Source organism: Protopterus annectens, chromosome 2.part1 (assembly GCF_019279795.1).
Source record: "Protopterus annectens isolate FY-2018-M chromosome 2.part1, PAN1.0, whole genome shotgun sequence".
NCBI classification, from domain to species: Eukaryota; Metazoa; Chordata; order Ceratodontiformes; family Protopteridae; genus Protopterus; species Protopterus annectens.
The window spans coordinates 1366145692-1366165529 of record NC_056729.1 but is presented as its reverse complement, the minus strand read 5'-3'; the positions used below and the strand labels follow the sequence as shown (position 1 = coordinate 1366165529).

Genomic DNA, 19838 nt, shown 5'->3' with positions numbered 1-19838 from the left:
CAGTTTTTCAGTTTTCTAAGAAAATGTCTTTGTGCCATATAAAAAAGGTAGAGAATTGAAAGGTTCGCATATTGTACCATGTGAGAACCAGATTTAAACATATAGCTCACATAAGCATCTGGTTTTGACGTAACCTCCTGTGTTGCTTTGACACCTGATCTTAGGGTACAGAAGTGTGTGCTTGTTATCCATTAACCCAGTCTTGCAAAGTCTTATCGTAACAAGTTACGAGCAATAGCCTAACTGGTTTCAGCTGTTATTCAAGAAGACACTGTGTGTATGTACTGTGTTGTACACGTGACAGCAGCTCAACTTTCCTTTCATTATTTGATGCCAGAAGTTTCCGCTCTTAAAGATGCTACCCATTCCTTTCTTTTTCTTTTATATAAAAAGATGTCCTAGGCTAAAGTGCTGTTAGAAACTGTTTCAACTTACCTAGGCTCTAGGTGTGTTAAGGCTGTACATAGCAACATTCCAGCATATAACTGGCTTGCTTAAACTTTAATACTTAAGTTGCTGCCAGTCCAGGCAGAGTGACATCCCAAGGAATTCCATCTGGGATTGTTTCAGAGACAAATTAGTAAAGAATTTACTGTGTGATCTCAGTAAGCACCCAGGTAGTGATGGGTGCATCCTTTATTTAAATTTTGATTCTGCTGGTAGAGTCCCAGTGATTGTGGCGTCTGTTCATGAAGTTATGCCTCATCCGGAGGGTTCACAAATTCATAGGTGTTCACTGGGCTAACAATCATGGGAGCCTTTTTAAGCCTAGCCATGCATCCCAAATCTGACATGTTCTTGGTACCCTTAAGTGTAAGGAACTCTGTCTTTGTTTGGAAGGAAGAGAGTTTCAAATATAAATATCTAGTTACTGAGATCTAGATGGTAGTAGTAATCCTATTTCTTGATTGGTTAAGGTCATCTTGTGTCTGGTGTGCCTACTTTTGCAGTACTTGGCAAACTATTTAGTGTACTTTGCCAATGTTTATGTCCTTATGACCCATATCAGAATCTGTCTGTATGTTCAGGACACCCTTTGGCTGATGGTCTTCATCAGAGACGTTTGTATGAAGTTCAAAATTATAAACTTATCCCTGTCTAAAGTATAGAAAGAAATGAAATGTCTGTGCTGCAGAACCTTTCAGATACAGTGTTGTGGTAATGGCCTGTTCTGATTTCTGGAAAATTTCCTAGATTATTTTGTACTGCCTACTAAGTAACTTGCAGGGAGCTCTAGTCTAAGCAAGATGAAGTGCTTAACAGCCTTGGGTGTGAAATATGAGACAACTCTTTGCTCATCAATGTTTTCAGAATGAGTCATTTTATCTTTTAGCATTCACCTAACATTGTGTTAAGGAAACTAAAACAAATGGCCTTCATTGTTACACTGATAGCACAGCTACTGTAACCTATTTTTTTTGTGGGGGGGGTTGCAGGATACATGAAAAAAATCTAGAAGTGATCAAAACTGAAGTGCTAAATTTGCATAAAGGAAAATGTTCACTGCCACTAGAGTAAGGTTTGTACCGACTGGGGAATTTCATTTGCATAATGAGAATTGGAATAATTAAGTAGGGCATGAGGAGGGATGGTATATAGCATGGATCATGTTCGGTGTTTTACTTACACTTTCATCTTTCTAGTTTGGTCATTTTTGTTCAATCTGTGTCATGTACATAGGACCCTTGGTACCCTGACAGAAAATGCATGCTGTACCTGAATTAACAATTAAATTAGTATAATTAGCATATTTGTTTAATGAGACAGGGTAAAAGCTGTTACCACAGTTTTCAGTTATGTCCACTCATCAGAAGTAATGATTTTGCTTCGGATACAAACAGGATGATTTGTAGTCATCTTTTTTAAACAACTTTAAAAAAATTTAAAACCAAGATTGTACAAAGCCAAATAGAACAAAAACAAAACTATTTACAGATGCCCACAAGAAAATCAAACATACAAAAAAAAATAATTAAAGTTAATCAAATCACGTAATTTTGACCAAAATCTCAACTGGTGAATAATCAAAATTCGGATCTTTGGTTGACATTTATTTTTTGCAGACATGTTTTGCTAAATGAATTTAGCGAAAGAAAGTAGTGTTAAGTTTCCAAATTCTTTGACTGTTTTTCTTGCTGTAGCTAAAATGGACCCAAGGACTGGCACCGGCAGCAAAGGAATGGAATCTGGAACTGGAGCATTAAATAAGATTAAGAAGTTGGAAGTTTGTCCACAAAGCTTGGGCAAAATTTCTAAGTTCAATCAAAAAAAAATTACTGTTTTACAGTCTAGTGTCATATGAAACCAATCTGTGTTAGCGACTTCATTACACCTCCAACAATTAATTTTTCCATAATTGTATATCAAAGCCACTTTGAGGAGTTAAAAAAAAAAGCTCTGAGATGAAAACTCAGTGTATATATTTTTCAATAAAAAGTAGATTTTTCTGCAGATTTAAGAATTAAGCATTTGTTTTTATCAGAAAAGGCCTTGTTAATCTTAGTTGAGTAATTCCAAAATAATGAATCTATGGAAACAAACTCTCCTCATATTTTATAAATTATTGCTATATGTAATTTCTTATTTGAGCTACTTGATTCTGGGGAAAAAAATGGAAGTATCAGAATGTTTGAAAATCCTTGGAGATTTCAACTATTACTAAAATTTTTTACAAGATTGTATAGTCTCCAGATAATTTCTAAACAATGTCTTGCAAGAAGATAATCTGTAATATGTGATTTATTTCCGCTTTAAGAATTGATGCCAAAAGATTAAATTTGCATCTCTAAGGTCTAGCATTTTTTATATTAAGATACCAAACAACCTGCAGTATTTGATATAGGAAACAATAAAAAACAATCTTTAACTATATAATTACTTGAATCTTTTAAAATTTATAAGGATGTAATCAGTGAAAGGAATGGTATTTTTTCTGCATTTAAACACAAGTCTTTAAATATCCATTAAAATTAATTCCAAATTTAGAGAGATTCTGCAACATAGCTGTTTATTCTTTCATGAATGGATTTCCAAGTGGATTGGTAAGATAAATTTAGCAGTAAAGATATTGAGAATTATAGATTTGGCATGCAATTCATTTGTAAAACTTAATCCATCTTCTTGCCAATGTTTAACATGCCAATTAAATGATATTCTTGGTTTATTTGGAGAAACAGAAGATTAAGAGTAGAATTTAATTTCTTTATTTTTTAGGCGGGAGAATAATTAGTGATTGTAGATGGAAAAGTATTTTTGGTCATTTTTATTAAAGTAAGTCTTCCATTGTAAAAATGTTTTGTTCCAATTAATTATTTTAGTAAGTGTCTCTTAAATTACTATAATTTACTGCTATTGAGTCTTTTATAGTAGATTAATTATAATTCCAAGATATGTGAATTGTCCCAAGTAAAATTCTTAATAGTTTCTTTAACTTTTATTAATTTGTTTTATAAGGGTTAAACATTTAAACCTGACATTTTTTCAAAGTACTTAATAGACATGAATTTTCTGTTGAAGGTTCAACATCACCACTTGTTATTAAAATGTCATCTGCAAATATCTGAATTTTATAGGAATAACTTTCATCTATCAAGAATCATTGAACTTTGCTATTAGATCTAGTAAAGTTTGTGAAAGGATCAGTTGCTAGAACAAATGGATGTAAAGAGGGGCAACCCTATTTTGTATCTTCTAGTATTTTGAAAGAGCTAGAAAGAAAAGAGCCAATTTTAATAAGAGAATGAGTTACTATACAGGTTAGTTATAACATTTATAAAATCTAGTGAAAATTCATATTTGTGATTGGAATAAATAAATCCAACTAATAGAATCAAAAGCCTTATTTATTTCTAGACTTCGTATAGCTAGTTTTATGTTTTTATTAGCCAGATCTATTAAAGTATTAAACCTCATTGTTATTCTGAATCTTTCTGTGTAGTGTAAAACAAGTCTGCTCATTTATTAATGTGGCATAATAAGGTTCAATCTTTTTTTTGCAAGAATAGACATAAATATTTATAATCAACATTTAGTAATGAAATAGGGCTGTAAGAAAAACAAATTAGTATCTTTATTTGGTTTCAAGATAGGAGATATCAAAGAATATTTCTAGGAGGGGGGTGGTTGACATATGTTTAACTTCAAAAATGTTTAATAAAATATTTGAAATATTCTCTGGGAATAATTTGTATAATTCTGGGATTATACCGTCAAGGCCAGAGGCTTGTTTTTGGTTTAAGATTATTAAGTTGATCTTTTAACTCCTCAAAAGAGAATGCTGTATCAGTTTTGGATCTCTGTTAATTTCTTGATTTCCTAAAGTATTCTAGTATGCATTTTAAATTGGTTGCTTTATTTTTATCTTGTTTGAAAATTAATTCTTTAATGTGATTAGCATGTATTTTTTTCTTGGATGTAACAGCCAACCTGTGGAAGCTTTTTGGGTTTGAGTAATTTGTTTTTCCAGATTTTATAATATGGTGAAGTACATAAAGATATTTCTGATTTAATATTTTCAATTCAGCCTTTGCCAGTTTGTCATAAGGTTTTAAATTGGATTTCAATTCATCTATATTAGACTGCAAAGACGTAGACTCCCTATCCCACTTTTCTTTAGTTCTTCCATATAGATGAGCTTGTAAAGAATCCTAGAAAATTACTTCTGAAACTTCATTACTTCCAGTTTTAGACACCATTCCTTAGTCTTATTTTAGTTTATAAGCAGTGATTCTCTGATAGTAAATCAAATTACTTGGCTTTAATGTTAGCATAAATGTAATAGCACTGTGGTCAGATAAATGACATGAAGTTAACACATCTTCAATTTTAGTAAATAAACTACTAGACATAAAAACTTTGCCAATGTTTGTCTGGGTGCCAAATCTATAAGCATAATGTATAAAGTTGAGAGTTGATTTAATATTATAGGTATCTCTCAAATGTTGAGAATTAAAATGATCTGTGCGTTTAGCTGTGGAGGATAGCTTATGAACCTTATCAGTAGTGTCTTTAAAGAGTACAATTAAAATTTCCTGCAGTAACCATTTCACCATTTGTATACAAGGTTATAAATCCAAATATTTCTTAGCAACTTTGGCTACAATTCCTGGTATCCAGTAAGAATTCACAACAGTATAAGTTTTTTTGTCAATTTCCACTACTGCTAAACCCAACATGCTATTTTTATCTGAATAGGGATTTAAGATTTTAGGCATAGGTAATACATTTTCCAAAGAATGAGTGCCTCTCATTTTTGATTTAAATTAGAGCTCACTAGTTGAAAAATCTTAACATCCCATCTGTTTACATGTTCAGATAACAAATGTGCTTCTTGTAAGACGATTGTGAGTTTTATGCAGCTTTAAATATTTGTTTAAGCTACTTGTCTTCAATGGATTGTCCAGTGAAGATTAATGAGAGTTGTATGCCGATATTCATAAGAACATGTAAATGCACTGGTGCTTAAAATATAATGTGCATTTGTAAGTATTCTGTATTCCACCAACAGTCTTGATGCTTAACTACCTCTTTGTATTATATCTTAGGTCTTCCATTTTCTGTGGCTCACCGATGGTGCATGTGTTATATTTTTCGTGAGATTAAAACCTTTAGGTGTGCCACTGTCTGCTGCAATAAGCAGATTAGTTATTTTATTCCTTGACTAAGAGCCTAAGTGAAGAATAAACAACTGCACAAGTTAAACCTATTAAAGGAAAGTGAAGTAGTTAAGCATCAAGACTGTTGGTGGAATACAGAATACTTACAAATGCACATTATATTTTAAGCACCAGTGCATTTACATGTTCTTATGAACTTTTAATTAATACATTGCCTTCACTAGGTCTTGACACCATTGCTGTACAATGGTTTAGTTCCTATCTATCTGGCAGAAAACAAGCAGTTTTATGGCAGACCAAACTCTCTAAGCTACTACCCAATACATTAGGAGTACCTCAAGGATCTATTCTAGGGCCACTATTATTTTCCATTTTTATCAATGATCTGCATACAGTTACTCCTAATGCCAGTTGTATACAATATGCAGATGATTCCACGTTAATCTGCTCTGGTACTACCCCTTTAGATTTACAACTGTTAACCCAGTCTACTTTCAGCAAAATAGAAAACTGGCTCTCTAGTCGTCGCCTGATTCTCAATCCAAAAAAAACTAAAATGTTGTTGTTTCTTCCAACAAAAAAGTCCTACCCCATTAACTTTACTATCCAAGCAAAGGATGGGACCATTATTTCTCCAGACCTCTCGATAAAATTACTAGGGGTAACCATAGACAACAAACTAAAATTTGATATACATGCAAACCAAATAATTAAGACAATTAACAAAAAGCTAGGCTCTTTATATAAAATAAAAAGCTTCCTGACCCCCCAAGCTAAAATGGCCATTGCCCAGACTCACCTCCTCTCATCACTCCTGTACTCGTCCCCCTTACTTCACAATATAAGTAAAACTGTCATGAACAAACTCTCTAAATGCTACAATCATATTGCAAGGTTTGTTACTGGGTCCCCATATAGGACCCATCATTGTACCAATTTAGCCAAACTCAACTGGTCTGAGCTTCCTAACCAAATTACTTTCAACCTACTAGTCCTTACTCACAAAATCATATATAACCCTGAATATGCTCCTTCCCTCAAAGCACTACTTCCCCTTTGTAATAATCCCCGCCCATTGAGGTCATCCAACCGTCTCCTAATCCAAACACTCAAAACTAATAACTCTGCTGGAGACTTCCTTCTCTCTAACGCTGCAGGTAAAATTTGGAACAAACTTCCCCATGATATTATATCCATCTCTACTTTAAGTCAATTTAAAGCTAAGCTAAAAACTCATCTGGGCTCAATGCGAAGTTGCAATTGCCTAAACCCGGGATAGTCCACTCCAGAATGTAATAACTGTCTATAACTCATGAATATTCTACATCTCCTTACTATCCTACCTCTCTTACATTTAAAATAAATTAGAAAGAATAAGTTAGAATGCTCTTATTTTGAATGTATATTTTGCCTCATTGTTTAGTTAAGTGTTTTTGTTACCTGTGTTTTGGAGCTTTTCTCCCCGGGCCTCCGCTGAAAATGGACATGCATCCAGTCGGATCCTCCCGGTCAACAAATGTAAAATAATAAATAAAATAAAATAAAATAAAAATAAGTAATGTATACATGATTTTCATGCAGCTAAAACTACTCAACACAGCACCCACTGCACATAGATGAAGCTCATCACATACAACCACATTCACCAGACAGAATAACCAAAAATAAAAAAAAATAGTAGAAATTATGTATAGAATGTGTAAAGTGGATTAAACATGTTAATATACACCCCCTACATACACACTACTGTTAGAAAATCATGTTTGAGAGGATTTAAATGAGATATGTAATATTTATATCTTTGCATGCACTATCTCAGATACTGTCAATACACACCCCCACCACGTGCACACTACTGTTGAAAATGTTAGATAATTAAAATAAAAGGACTTAACATGCATACACTGTTAAGGAATCTACAGAAAAAGTATATTGATAAAAATATATATTTTTTTATTTTACCTTGTACTAATAAAGGACAAAATTAAATACCCATGAGAAAGATATTTAGGCAGAATAGAAAATGAGAACATTATTTTTTTTACTACACCCATTTCTTATTGCTCGTCTCTAAGATAAGAGTCCCATCCATATTTTCTGATTGATCAAAACGTTTCTTTTTCTGAGAAGTCCACTGCTTCTTCTATAGAATTAAATTTTCTGACCTTCAGGTAAAATGATCCCAGTTCTGGCTGGAAAAATGAGTTCAGCTTTAATGTTTAGCTTAGTCTTTTATGAATGGAATACTTGCTTTCCTTTTGGTTATAACAGCTGTAGTATAGTCATTGTCAAACCTGATAGTGGTGCTATTTATTTTTATCAGAGAAGTCGTTCAAGCAGTCTTCAGTACCAGGTCCTTGTCTTGGCTAGAGAAATTTTATAACAATAGGTCTGGGGACTGGAGGATTTTCTTCAAAGTAGTGGTCAAGATATCTGTGGGCTCTCAATACCAAAAGAGAGAGCCTGTAGAGGGTTAGAATTTTAGGTATCCAGTTAGTTAAAAATGGCAAAATATTGCCCCACTTCCTTTTCTGTTATTCCATATATCCTAATATTTCTTCTAGATCAGTTTTCTAGGTCCTCTAGTTTTCCATAAACAAAGTATTTTGTTATAACAGGAATTCTGTGCGATTCTCGCTCTGACATTCTGCTATATCCAGGTCATTTAATGAGTTAAAATCTCTGCAACAGAAGACAGTTTGTTTTGTGAGCTCTCTTAACATTTGTTTGTCTCATGGAATCTTCTTTTGTATTAATTTTGGTCTCAAGTTTATCAAATTTAACAGAAAGGCCCTGGGTACTGCCCATTAGACTCAAGCTCCTTTTTCACTGAGTTGTCTTGAGAGTTCACTTTTAAGGGCTCATTCTGTTAACAGTCAATAAAACTTCGGATAAGAAAAAAATCAAAAACTGTAACTTGATTTTTTTTTCAAATATTTCTCCATTTTTAAATTTGTATAATAAACTCCTGTCAGAAAAAAAAATAAACAGAGCCAAGACTTTGTGCTGTTAGCAGATGTTCTTCATCTCACATTGCTGCAGTCCTTACACTTGGGTAGTCCGCTGTCCTCGGTCGGCCCGAATATCAAAAGTATTAGGCTGACGTCTGTCATGGCGCTTAAGACTGACATCAGGACGTCAGGGTACAAATGCGCATGACCGACTTCATATCCTCAGTCTTTTTTGCCGCATGGTCCGATGCAGAAGCAGCGTTGCAAGTGCCGTTCGGCGTACTGAAATTTTTAGAATTCGGAGTTTCAGACCGAGTCAAAGTTGGCTAAGTACCCCGTTGGGGAATATTTTAGTTTTTTCTTGCCTCAGTGGTTTACCGGATGTCAGAAAAAGTGAATAACTGTATTTCTTGTGGGAAGCAAATACCGCATAGAGATTACCATACTTTGTGTATTCCTTGTTTGGGGCCTGAGCATGACGTTGTTGGGTGTCGCTTTTGTGCTAGGTTCAATAAGCGCACTATTAAGCGAAGGTTAGATTGTGCCAGGTTGGTCTTCGGGAAGCGGTGCAATTATAATATGCTGTCGGATGCTCCGACGCCCGCTTCTTCGAAGCGCAAAGACAAGGCAGCTAAACCCAGGCAAGAAGAGTCGTCTGTACCGGACGCCGGTTCTTTAGAGGCGTCAGTGGAACCGGTGGTTCCACCGGAGGCTTCTCTGGAGTCCCAGGGGGAGACTTTAATATTGCAAGATGTGGCCTCTCAGGAGGCAGGTCAGGCTGAAGGGGCTTCTCAGGTTACTGTACTCCCCTCCCTTCCTAGGGTGGTTAGGCCCTCTCCTTCTGTTTCCAAGGCTTCTCCCAGAGGCAGGCCAGGTTTAGCTTCTGTGGGTGTCACTCCTAGTTCTTCTGGATCTGTGCCCAAGAAGCACATGCTTAGAATGGCTGAAGATTTAATAACTTTGATTAGAGGTTCTTTGCCCCCTCCTGATAAGAGGCCTAGGGTGGAACCAGAGTTGGGGGATGTTGAGCAGGTTTCGGATATTTCAGAGTCTTCGGCTGAAGACTTGCAGGAGTACTCTCCTTATTCTGATTCTGATGCAGATGATTCTACTCCTGCTTCTCCTCCAGAGGATTTTTCTTTTTCAGAGACTCTGCATTCCATGAGGGAGCATTTTAAGTGGGAAGGTCAGGACTTCTCTGATTCCAGGAAAAGGCTTAGGGAGTTTTTGCTTTTACCCCAGCATAGGCCTTTGGCTATACCACCTGTTCTGGATGTTGTGGAGGATGTGTTTGCAGAGGCTTCACTTAATCCTGATTCTTTGCCTCCTGCTCCTGTTAAACCGGATAGGTATTACAGGGTGCCTGAGGCTCATAAATATCTTTATAAGAGTCCTAGGGCGGACCCAGAAACTGTTAGTCAGGGACCTAAGGGTGTCAAGGCCTCTGTTGTAAAAAATCCGGTTCCTCCAGATAAAGAGGCCAGAGCTTTGGATAGATGGGGAAAGAAAGTCTATACTTCTACCTTAGCTATGAGGGCTTTGAATTGCCAGTTTCACATGTTGAAATATCAAAACTATCTTCTTTCTCAATTGAAGTCTAAGGTAGATGCTCTGGCGGAAGGTATTGAGTGTAAAGAATTACAAGATTTGGTGCATGTCTTGGAACAGGTGGGTAAGCATTCTTTACAATGTGGTTTTGATGCTGTACAGGCCTCGTCTAGGGTGGCTGCCATTGGCTCAGTTCTTCGCAGGCACGCCTGGCTGAGGGATCAGAATTTATCTGACCATGTTAAGACAAGGATTTTGGATGCTCCTTTACAGTCTGATGTGTTGTTTGGTTCACCTGTGGAGTCCGTCTTGAAGAAAATGGAGGACAAGGCTAAGTCTATGCAGGCTGTTAAAGATTTTTTGCAAGTTCAACCTCCGAAGTTTAGTAGGAATTGGCCTGCTAAGGGGTGGACGTATCCTGCTTATGATTCTCAGTCTAGGGGTAGATCTAGACGTGGTAGGGGCAGGACTCAGAGTTCCTTCAGACCTAGAACGGGGAGTTCACCTGCACAGTCTTCGGGTGAGGGCAGGGGCCAGTCCTTTCGTAAACAGGCCCAATGACCTACCTTTTCAGCTGCCAGATTCCTCTCGCCTGGCAGCACCTTTGGGAGGAAGGTTGGCACTCTTCAAGGAAAATTGGAATTTGATTACTCAAGACAGATGGGTATTGGATATCATACACCAAGGTTACAAGTTTTATTTCCATACCTTGCCTCCTTTCAAAGGCATGCCAGACGTTCCTCCTCAGCAAAGACTAGAGGCTCACAAGCAAATTTCTCTGTTACTTCTCATAGGGGCCATACAACCGGTCCCTCTACAAGAAGTGGGCCTAGGATTTTATTCTCGCCTGTTCCTAGTACCAAAGAAAGGGAACACGTGGAGACCAATTTTGGATTTATCTATCCTCAACACATATCTGGACATTCCCAAGTTCAAAATGTTGACGTTACAGCAGCTTTTGCCTCTGCTGGGCAAAGATCACTGGATGGTGACTCTGGATCTCAAGGAGGCTTACCTTCATGTTCCTATCAGGCTCAGTTGCAGGAAGTATCTGCGCTTTCGGGCTGGGACTTCTCATTATCAGTTCTCTGCATTGCCCTTTGGTTTATCTACTGCGCCCAGAGTGTTCACGAAAGTTCTGGCTCCAGTGATAGCTTTCTTCAGGCTAAAAGGAATACAGATCTATCCTTATTTGGACGATTGCCTGATTCTGGCCCAAGAAAAGGACGAACTTCTTCATCATTTACAGTATGTGATAGCAGTGCTAAGATGCCTGGGGTATTCTGTGAACGAAATAAAGTCCAGTCTAGTACCCTCTCAGGACATGTGCTTTCTGGGTGTGAGACTGAATACAGCGTCCCAGATGGCCTTTTTGACCCCGGACAAACAAAAGAATCTTTCTCTTTACTTCCATCAGTTGTCTCATCAGTCCAGGCTGACTGCAAGGACAGTCCTTCAAGCCTTGGGGTTCATGGCATCTTGTATTCTGGTGCTTCCCAATGCCAGACTGCATATGAGGAAGCTACAATGGTATCTCAAATATGTATGGACACAGCACTGCCAAGATATGGACACTGGCATTCAAATAATAGCTTGCATTCAAAAGGAGGTTTTGTGGTGGGCTCAGGAATGTCACCTAAACAAGGGACTCTCTGTGACCCGACCAGAGGCGAGTCAGATTCTAACGACAGATGCCTCAGACAAAGCTTGGGGAGCTCATCTAAATGGAAAGTGGATACAAGACACGTGGCCTGCCAGACTTCAACATCTACATATCAACTTGAAGGAGATGTTAGCAGTCCAATTTGCATTAATAGCTTTCAAGGATTTACTCCTTCCAGGGCAGGTGTTGGTTCTAACAGACAACACAACTGTCATGTGGTACATCAACAAGCAAGGGGGAACGCATTCTTATCCTCTATGCAGACAAGCGATGATTTTGTGGGAGACTGCTCTCAGTTTACAGCTGGATCTTCAGGCAAGGTTTCTGCCGGGAGCACAGAACTCCTTAGCAGATGTGTTGAGCAGACAAATTATGGATCCCCACGAGTGGAAATTGGATCCTCATGTATTTCAGAAATTGACAGTGTTATGGGGAACTCCAGACATAGATCTGTTCGCTTCTCTAAACTTCCAGCTGCCAAAGTTTTGCACAAAAAGGTTTCATCCCACAGCTTGGAAAGTGGATGCCCTTTCATTCAAGTGGAGCAATCTTCATGTGTATGCCTTTCCACCTCTGCCTCTCCTCCCAAAGGTACTCCTGAAGGTCAGACAGGACAAGCCAAAGATGATTTTAATAGCTCCAGATTGGCCTCGACAGCACTGGTACCCATTACTGAGAAGTCTGGTACGGGAGCCTCCATGGCCTTTACCTTCGATTCCACACCTGCGGTCTCAGGAGAACAGTCATTTACTCAATGTCAAACTTCACTCTCTACATCTAACAGCCTGGCATATTCTGTTTTAAACCCTGGAGGGTCTCAGCTTCCACAGCAAGTTTTGAATGTTATTTTGGAGGCCAGAAGGCCTAGTACAAGGAAAGTGTACGCAGATAAGTGGAAGAGATTTTTATTTTGGAGTACAGCAAAGGAATTTGATGTTTCTAAGCCTGATTTAAGTGTGGCTCTTCAGTATCTTACTGAGTTACTGGACAAGGGTTTGTCCTTCTCTTCTATTAAGGTTCATGCTGCAGCAATTTCTGCTCACTATGACTGTGACCCACCATTGTTTTCTCATACTTTGTTTAAGCAATTCCTGAGAGGGGCAAAGAATATAAGACCCCCACGTAGAGCTCCTACTCCTGCTTGGGATCTCAATTTTGTGTTGGAGAAACTCACTCTACAACCTTTTGAGCCTGCAGCTACTGCTGAGTTGAAATATTTATCATGGAAGACTGCTTTTTTGTTGGCCATTACCTCTGCGAGAAGGGTTTCTGAATTACAGGCCCTTATGGCAGTTGAGCCTTTCTTAATTTTCCATAAGGACAGGGTATCTTTGCGTACTAATCCTTCCTTTATGCCTAAAGTGGTTTCTAGTGTGGCCTTAAACCAAACTATTCATTTGCCTACTTTTTATGCAAACCCCCAAAATAAAAGGGAAAAGATTTTGCACACTTTGGATATACACAGGCAGTTGCGATATTATTTGAGCAGAACTAAAGGGTTCAGGCAGTCTCAGCAGTTATTTGTTTCATTTGCTTTGGGTTCTCAGGGCAAGCCTGTGTCAAAACAAACTATTTCTAAGTGGATTGGGTTTTGTATTGCTTTCTGTTATTCCCATCATGGTAAGGAGATTCCAGCTGGGATTAGGCCTCATTCCACTAGGGCTACTGCCACTTCTACAGCTTTTTTAAGGGGGGTGGCAACTAAGGATATTTTGGAGGCAGCTACTTGGAGTTCAGTGCATACTTTCTCTAAGCATTACCATCTTCCACTTTACTCTAAATCTAGGGCTGGTTTTGCCACTGCAATTTTACAGGGCATTTTGGCAGCTCCTACTGCTTTATAGGTTTTGCCATCCTCCCTTACCTCTGCTTTGGGATTCTACCCAAGTGTAAGGACTGCAGCAATGTGAGATGAAGAACATAGTACAGTTTTGTACCTACCATAAATGTAGATGTTCGGAGATCCACATTGCTGCAGTCCAATTTACCCTCCCTCCTTCCCCTCTGTAGTTAGAGGTGGTTGTGTGGTTTGGGTTGTGAATATTGTGGATATTGTATATATTGTACATATGCTTAGTGCAAGGGTGGTTGGTTGTTGGTTGCTGTCTTTTGGTTTTGACCTTTCTTTTTAGGGTCTTCTGACATCTGGGGCAAGAAAAGACTGAGGATATGACGTCGGTCATGCGCATTTGTACCCTGACGTCCTGATGTCAGTCTTAAGCGCCATGACCGACGTCAGCCTAATACTTTGATATTCGGGCCGACCGAGGACAGCGGACTACCCAAGTGTAAGGACTGCAGCAATGTGGATCTTCGAACATCTACATTTATGGTAGGTAGAAAACTGTACTTTTGCCATTTTGGCCACATCCCCCATTATTTATAATCTTCTCATAGCCTCATAATCACCCACTTACTACCATCTTACAATGATTGCTGATATTTAATTATCTGATTCTCCCCATTTTTGTTGCTTTTGTCGCCTTCTTTGTTTAGTCAGTCAATGGGTTTATTTTCCAGTATGCATTTAGTATTTATTTGTATTTTTTTTCTATACAGTTGATATTTTTCTGTCTTGCTAGTTCCTGTGCTTGCAGTTTCACCTCACTTTAAAATAACCTGTTGCCAATATGACATTTGCATATGTCTACTGCCATGTTATTGTCTTAATTTCTCATTAATGTTTTATACATAATACTTATTGCTGTACACTTCATAGTTTCCCCACTAGGGACTTCTGATTAAACATAGATTATCTTTAGTGGATGCTTTTGGGTTCATTTTCTCCACGTCACAACTGAGCAAAAACTTGGAAGATCCATATTCATGGATGTCTGCATCCTATTTCACTGAGGTTTGTATTGTAGCACAACAAATATGTAAGAACACAGATTCCCTGAGCCCACCAGTGTTTCATTTTGTAGGTTCATAGGTAGGTACTAGGCTATTGGCCCTAGGGCCTATATAAGCCTAGCCAAAAAATGTACCCTGGCTTTCGCCACCCAAGAAAATTATTTTCCTGTGCCCCTGTCGAGCAGAGCCACAGAAATGATCCCTGGGGTGAATTTCCCATCCAATCAAGATTTTTCCTGAGTGCTAATGAGGAGCTCTGTTTGACATAGATAGGTAGTCTGTTCCAGAGTATGGGAAGTCTCTGGGACGGGAATCTATCCCTCCAGCATGTTCTGTTTATTGTGGTGACAAGGTTTAGGTCCCTAGAGTGTAGCTCTGAGGGATTTCTTTAAGTGGAGCATGTCCAACAGCTCTGGGTTTGACATAGCTTTGTATGTTAGGCAGAGACCGCCCCTGAGTAGGTGATATGCGATGGAATAAAGCTGTAGTTTTTTGAGACTGTCTGCATAGGGCATCTGTTTGAGGCCAGTAATCCTCTTTGTGAGGTATTTCTGTGGTCTTTCCAGTTGTTGTAGATGTCTTGTGGGGTACATACCAAAAAGGGCGTTGTACTCTATAATGGGTCTAATGAGTGATGAGTAGAGGGGAACAATGACCTCTTTTTCTGGATTAGAATCCTTTTGTGACAAGATGAGCCACGTAGAAGGATTTCCTGACCACTGTGACAATGTGATTATCAAAGGAGAGACTACTGTCCACTTGTGTCCCAAGGTCTCATCACATTTTCGGCATTAAGTAGACTACCAGCTATGTGGTAGTTCATGGGTACAGAGTTTTTACCAAAGGGGATGACAATACACTTTTTGGCATTGAGCTTCAGGCCATAGGTTGGTACTAGGCTATCCGCCCTAGGGCCTATACAAGCCTAGCCATAACAATTCCCTGGCTATTTCTTCCCACACTATTTACTTCCCTGGACCCCTGTCTAGCAGGGCAACTGACTTGATCCCCGGGGTGAATTTCCTTTCTCCCATCCAATCATCAATCATAGTTTGCATAGTGTGTATCGCAATTCTCATCACTGGTGGAAAATCCAGCTTTTACATTTCCTAGTGTAAGCATTCATAATGTACTTGTGACCTTCAGATTTCACACCTTTGAGATCGGCATTCTTTATTCTAGAAAGTGTATGTGTGATGGCTTACTCAAGTGTTAGCAATTTCAGTATTGCCGTTTGAAGGCAGCAGGAGAGAAAGCTTTAGCCTACCTTGGTGCCCAAAAATATAGCGCCTAAGATCACCATAAGTGAAGACTAATAGGAGGTTTACCATTTATCTCTAGGCAGAGGTCAGAGCATCATTTTATAAGGAGAGAGAAGGAGCAGAGATCACAACCTAGTCCTCTAAAAAGTAGGTTTGGTGTTAAATCAGCCCCCAGTCTCCAACTACTGAGCTTATCCTTGTTTAGCGATGGCTTAAGCCCGTGTCAGCCAGTGTCTCTAATTCTTCACCTGTTAGGCTCTGACAGCCTCCATAACCATAGTACTTCATGCAGGGTTCTTCAATGTTTTTTGGTGTACCCTCTCTGTTCGGTGGTCACCATTAATACACATACTCCTGTTCGGTGGTCACCATTAATACACATACTCCTGTCATGGCATCAAAATATCATCTCGCTTATCACTTCTCTGGGTGGTTAACCATCCCTCTAGTATTTAAGTATGTCCGTTTATCCTCTTGCTACCATTGGGCATGGTGACCACAGGCGGCGCCTCTTTTTGGTGGAAGAGAGTGGAGGACAGTTAAGGGAATGTGGACCAGTTAAGTCGCCTGTTTTCTCATGAGGGCAGTCACTTCAGGACTGCTTCCTCCAGGCTGTGATTGCTATGTAGACGAACAATGTCTCTTGTATAATGTTACATTTAACAGGAAGGAATCCCCTTGCCAATTTGAAAGGCCATAAGAGTATGGCCAGTGGGCAATGTCATCATGATACTTTATCCTAGCTATGCACATCTCATGTTAAGCCAGTGTTTTAGAGGGTAAGCAGAATCTGTACGTTTTCATGTTTCACAGGTAGACCCTCAACCAGAGTGGTAACAGCCACTGAGGCCAGTATTGCTGCGACCTCTCCCCCCCCCCCCACCCATTAGAAGTGCATCATCTAATGCCCTCATTCTTTCAACAGAGACAGTCATGAAGGGGCAGTCCAGTCCATTCTTGGCCAGCTCCTCTCCTTTATGTGCACCCTGCAGTTCCACTGAAACTTTTGCCTTGCACATGTTATCTTTCTGAAGAAATTGTGTTTTAATTTCCCTTTCTGGCCCCAACAAGAATTGGTTCCCTTACCTGAAGCCTTGTCTTCTACTACCTCCTCGATTCCTGGATCCCCTTGTGGAGCTACTCTCACCCATGTAGTAAGCCTTATCTGGACATCAAGTCCCTCTAGTGACTGCATGGTTTCTCCAATTTCAGTGATGGCCAAAAACCCCTTATTAACTTATAAAGTGGTACATATATTGACAGCCTCACTGAAGCCTTTCACCAGGAAAATGTAAAAGAGCAGATGGAAGTTCTCAGTCTGGGCAATGGACCACAGCCTTGACCCTTTTTCAGTCCCTCCTTTCTGAACTTTTTTTCATCACCGTTTCATTCTGGTGCTAGCTATTCTGCTCTTAAAGTGCAGCTACCTACTGCTTCCAGTTTTTGCATGAAGTTAAATAATGCAAACATTGCTCCGTTGAAAGTATCTAAGGCTTTTCTAAAAGGGAGCTTTCTACTGAGACCTGCCATCAAAGATCCAACTCCTCCTTGGGATACTACACTGATGTGTTTTCGCACACCCTCCATTTAAATCCATCAGTCAAGTAAAGTCATATTCAGATTTCTTGGAAAATCTTTTTTGCTGACTGCCACTTTAGCCAGATTAATTTCTGTTAAACCCAATGCAAGCTTTGTGTCAGTCAAAAAGTGAAAAGTTCATCCTTGAACCAAGTTAAACATTTGCCCCTCTCTTACTTGCAAATTATTCTAAGCAGGAAGAATACACCTTAGATGTCCTTCAGCAACTCCTTTTATTTGCACATCACAAAATCTGTATGAAGAGAGTTACTTGCATCCTTCTCCAAAACCAAATTGGAATTCCAAGTCTTCAGTCACCTTATCCAAATGGTTTTCTCAAAGTTGAGATTTCCACTTTCACACAAACCAGACATACACTCCACTAGATCTGTTTTCAAGTTCCTTTGCCTTTCACACATTCCTCACTGGATGATGATAGACCAAGTTGCTGCAGCACACATACGTATACCTTTTTTTAAGTATTAAAAACTGGATCTGATTTCAGGATCCACAGTAACCTTTGATTCCACCATACTTAAAAGTATCCTGCCATGATACCACCCTGGAATCCTGGTGGCTGGGGACTCTCCATCTCAACAGATGGGACAAACGATAACACAGGATCAAAGTTAAATACTATAATGATAGAGCCTTATCCTCCTCCATTCTCCTTGATATCCCACCTTCCTTCACCCTTTCAGATTTCTGTAACGGCCATATCTGATTGTTTCTGGAATATCATAACAGATCAAACCAGGAAGCCTTTTCAGTGGACAGTTCCCCTGCCCCTTATTTGCACCACTGTGAGTCTTTTTTTTTTTGGGGGGGGGAGGGGTTGGGGGTGTTTGAGAGAGATTCCTGTCTGTACTTAAGGTAAATTCAACCTTGGTTGCAGTAGTTTGAGCAGTGGAGAAAGTTCTAATGTTAGCAGCTCGGGCTGCCTTGATGGATAGCCCATCTGTCAAGATAGTTCCTTTTCAGACTGTCGTTATAGTAAGTACATAACTTTGGATCTGATGTTGTCCCTTTTATTCTTCCTCACTTACTGGGTCATAGGATCAGATATCTGATCTGATTTGGCCATAACAAAAGACTGATGCTTCAGGTCTCGAGCTCCTCCGACTCCCATAATGCCCTGCATCTCCTCAAATCTTGTTTATCATCTTCCCGGTTAGAGCTACCTTACAGTTAAGTTTCTAGTTTTCCATGATTTTCTTCTTGCCTTTTTTTTCAATTAATCTTCAGGATTTCTGTTCATATTTTTTCAACCTTCTCTCCCATTCTTCAATTTTCCATTGGCTTCCCTCCCATTCTTCAGTTTTCCATTGACTTTAGGGTTGTGCATTTTCCTTTCCACATTCTTTCCCTCTCGTATGGCCATTAGGCCTACATTTTTTCTTGCTAATCTCTCCTACTTGGGCACAGAGAAAGATTTTTATTTTTTTCTTTTATTTGCAGTTACTATTTTTCTTTGGCTTAGAGTTGGTAGTGTGTGTGTGGGTTTGTTACCTTTCCCTGTATGTATGTGGTGTCTGCAAAATGGCAGACAAACCCATTGGCTTTAAACGCTGCACCTCTTGTGGGCACAAGTCCCACATTCAGATGATAATGAAAAGTGTATGTATTGCTTGGGTGCTTCCCATCTAGAACAAGCTTGTGAAATTTGCATGGCTTTTGATCCCCAAGCTTTAGTGGATCACACCTGGAACTAGAGTACCTGCCAAGCCTGGAGCTTCTAAAGAACCAAAAAAGCATCCCCTCCCCTCAGGCTCCTCAGGGGTTTCTGCTTTGGTTCTAGAAAAAAAGTTTCTAAATCAGTCCCTTTCAGATCCAAGGAAAAGCCCATCACCTCTGCGTCTAAGTAGTTCCTCAGATCCGGTGTTAATTTCATCAGATGTGACACCTTTGCTGATCAAACCTATCTTCATATCCTAGGGTGCTATTAGATCCATTGGAGGGAGGTCTGATTTGGAGCTCCCCTTCTCCGAACAAGTCATCTTTGGTTCCCAAGCCCTCTGGTTTGAGATCTGAGCTATACGCTGAGACATGACAAATCATCTCCAGCAAGATCTACCATATCTTTGGTCTCCTCTAGGTCCTATAGGTTCATAGGTAGGTACTAGGCTATCGGCCCTAGGACCTATACAAGTCCAGCCAAAAAGGTACCCGGGCTTTTGCCACCAAAGAAAATTATTTTCCTTTGCCACTGTCAAGCAGAGCCATAGACGTGATCCCCGGGGTGAATTTCCTATTTCCCATCCAATCTATTTTGACATGGACAGGATGATGCAGAGTTTAAATCTCAGATCGAGATTTTTTTGTTTTACAGTCTCCGTCCCATCTTTGATCTGTGAGAGCCCCCTCACCC

The 19838-nt window shown here is 39.2% G+C and overlaps 1 protein-coding gene across 1 annotated transcript in view; it reads left to right on the top strand.

Annotated features, from left to right (window-relative positions):
• LOC122794974 (fatty acyl-CoA reductase 1-like) overlaps positions 1-19838 on the top strand; it is a 647127-nt gene that overhangs the window by 395621 nt on the left and 231668 nt on the right. The window lies entirely within an intron of this gene.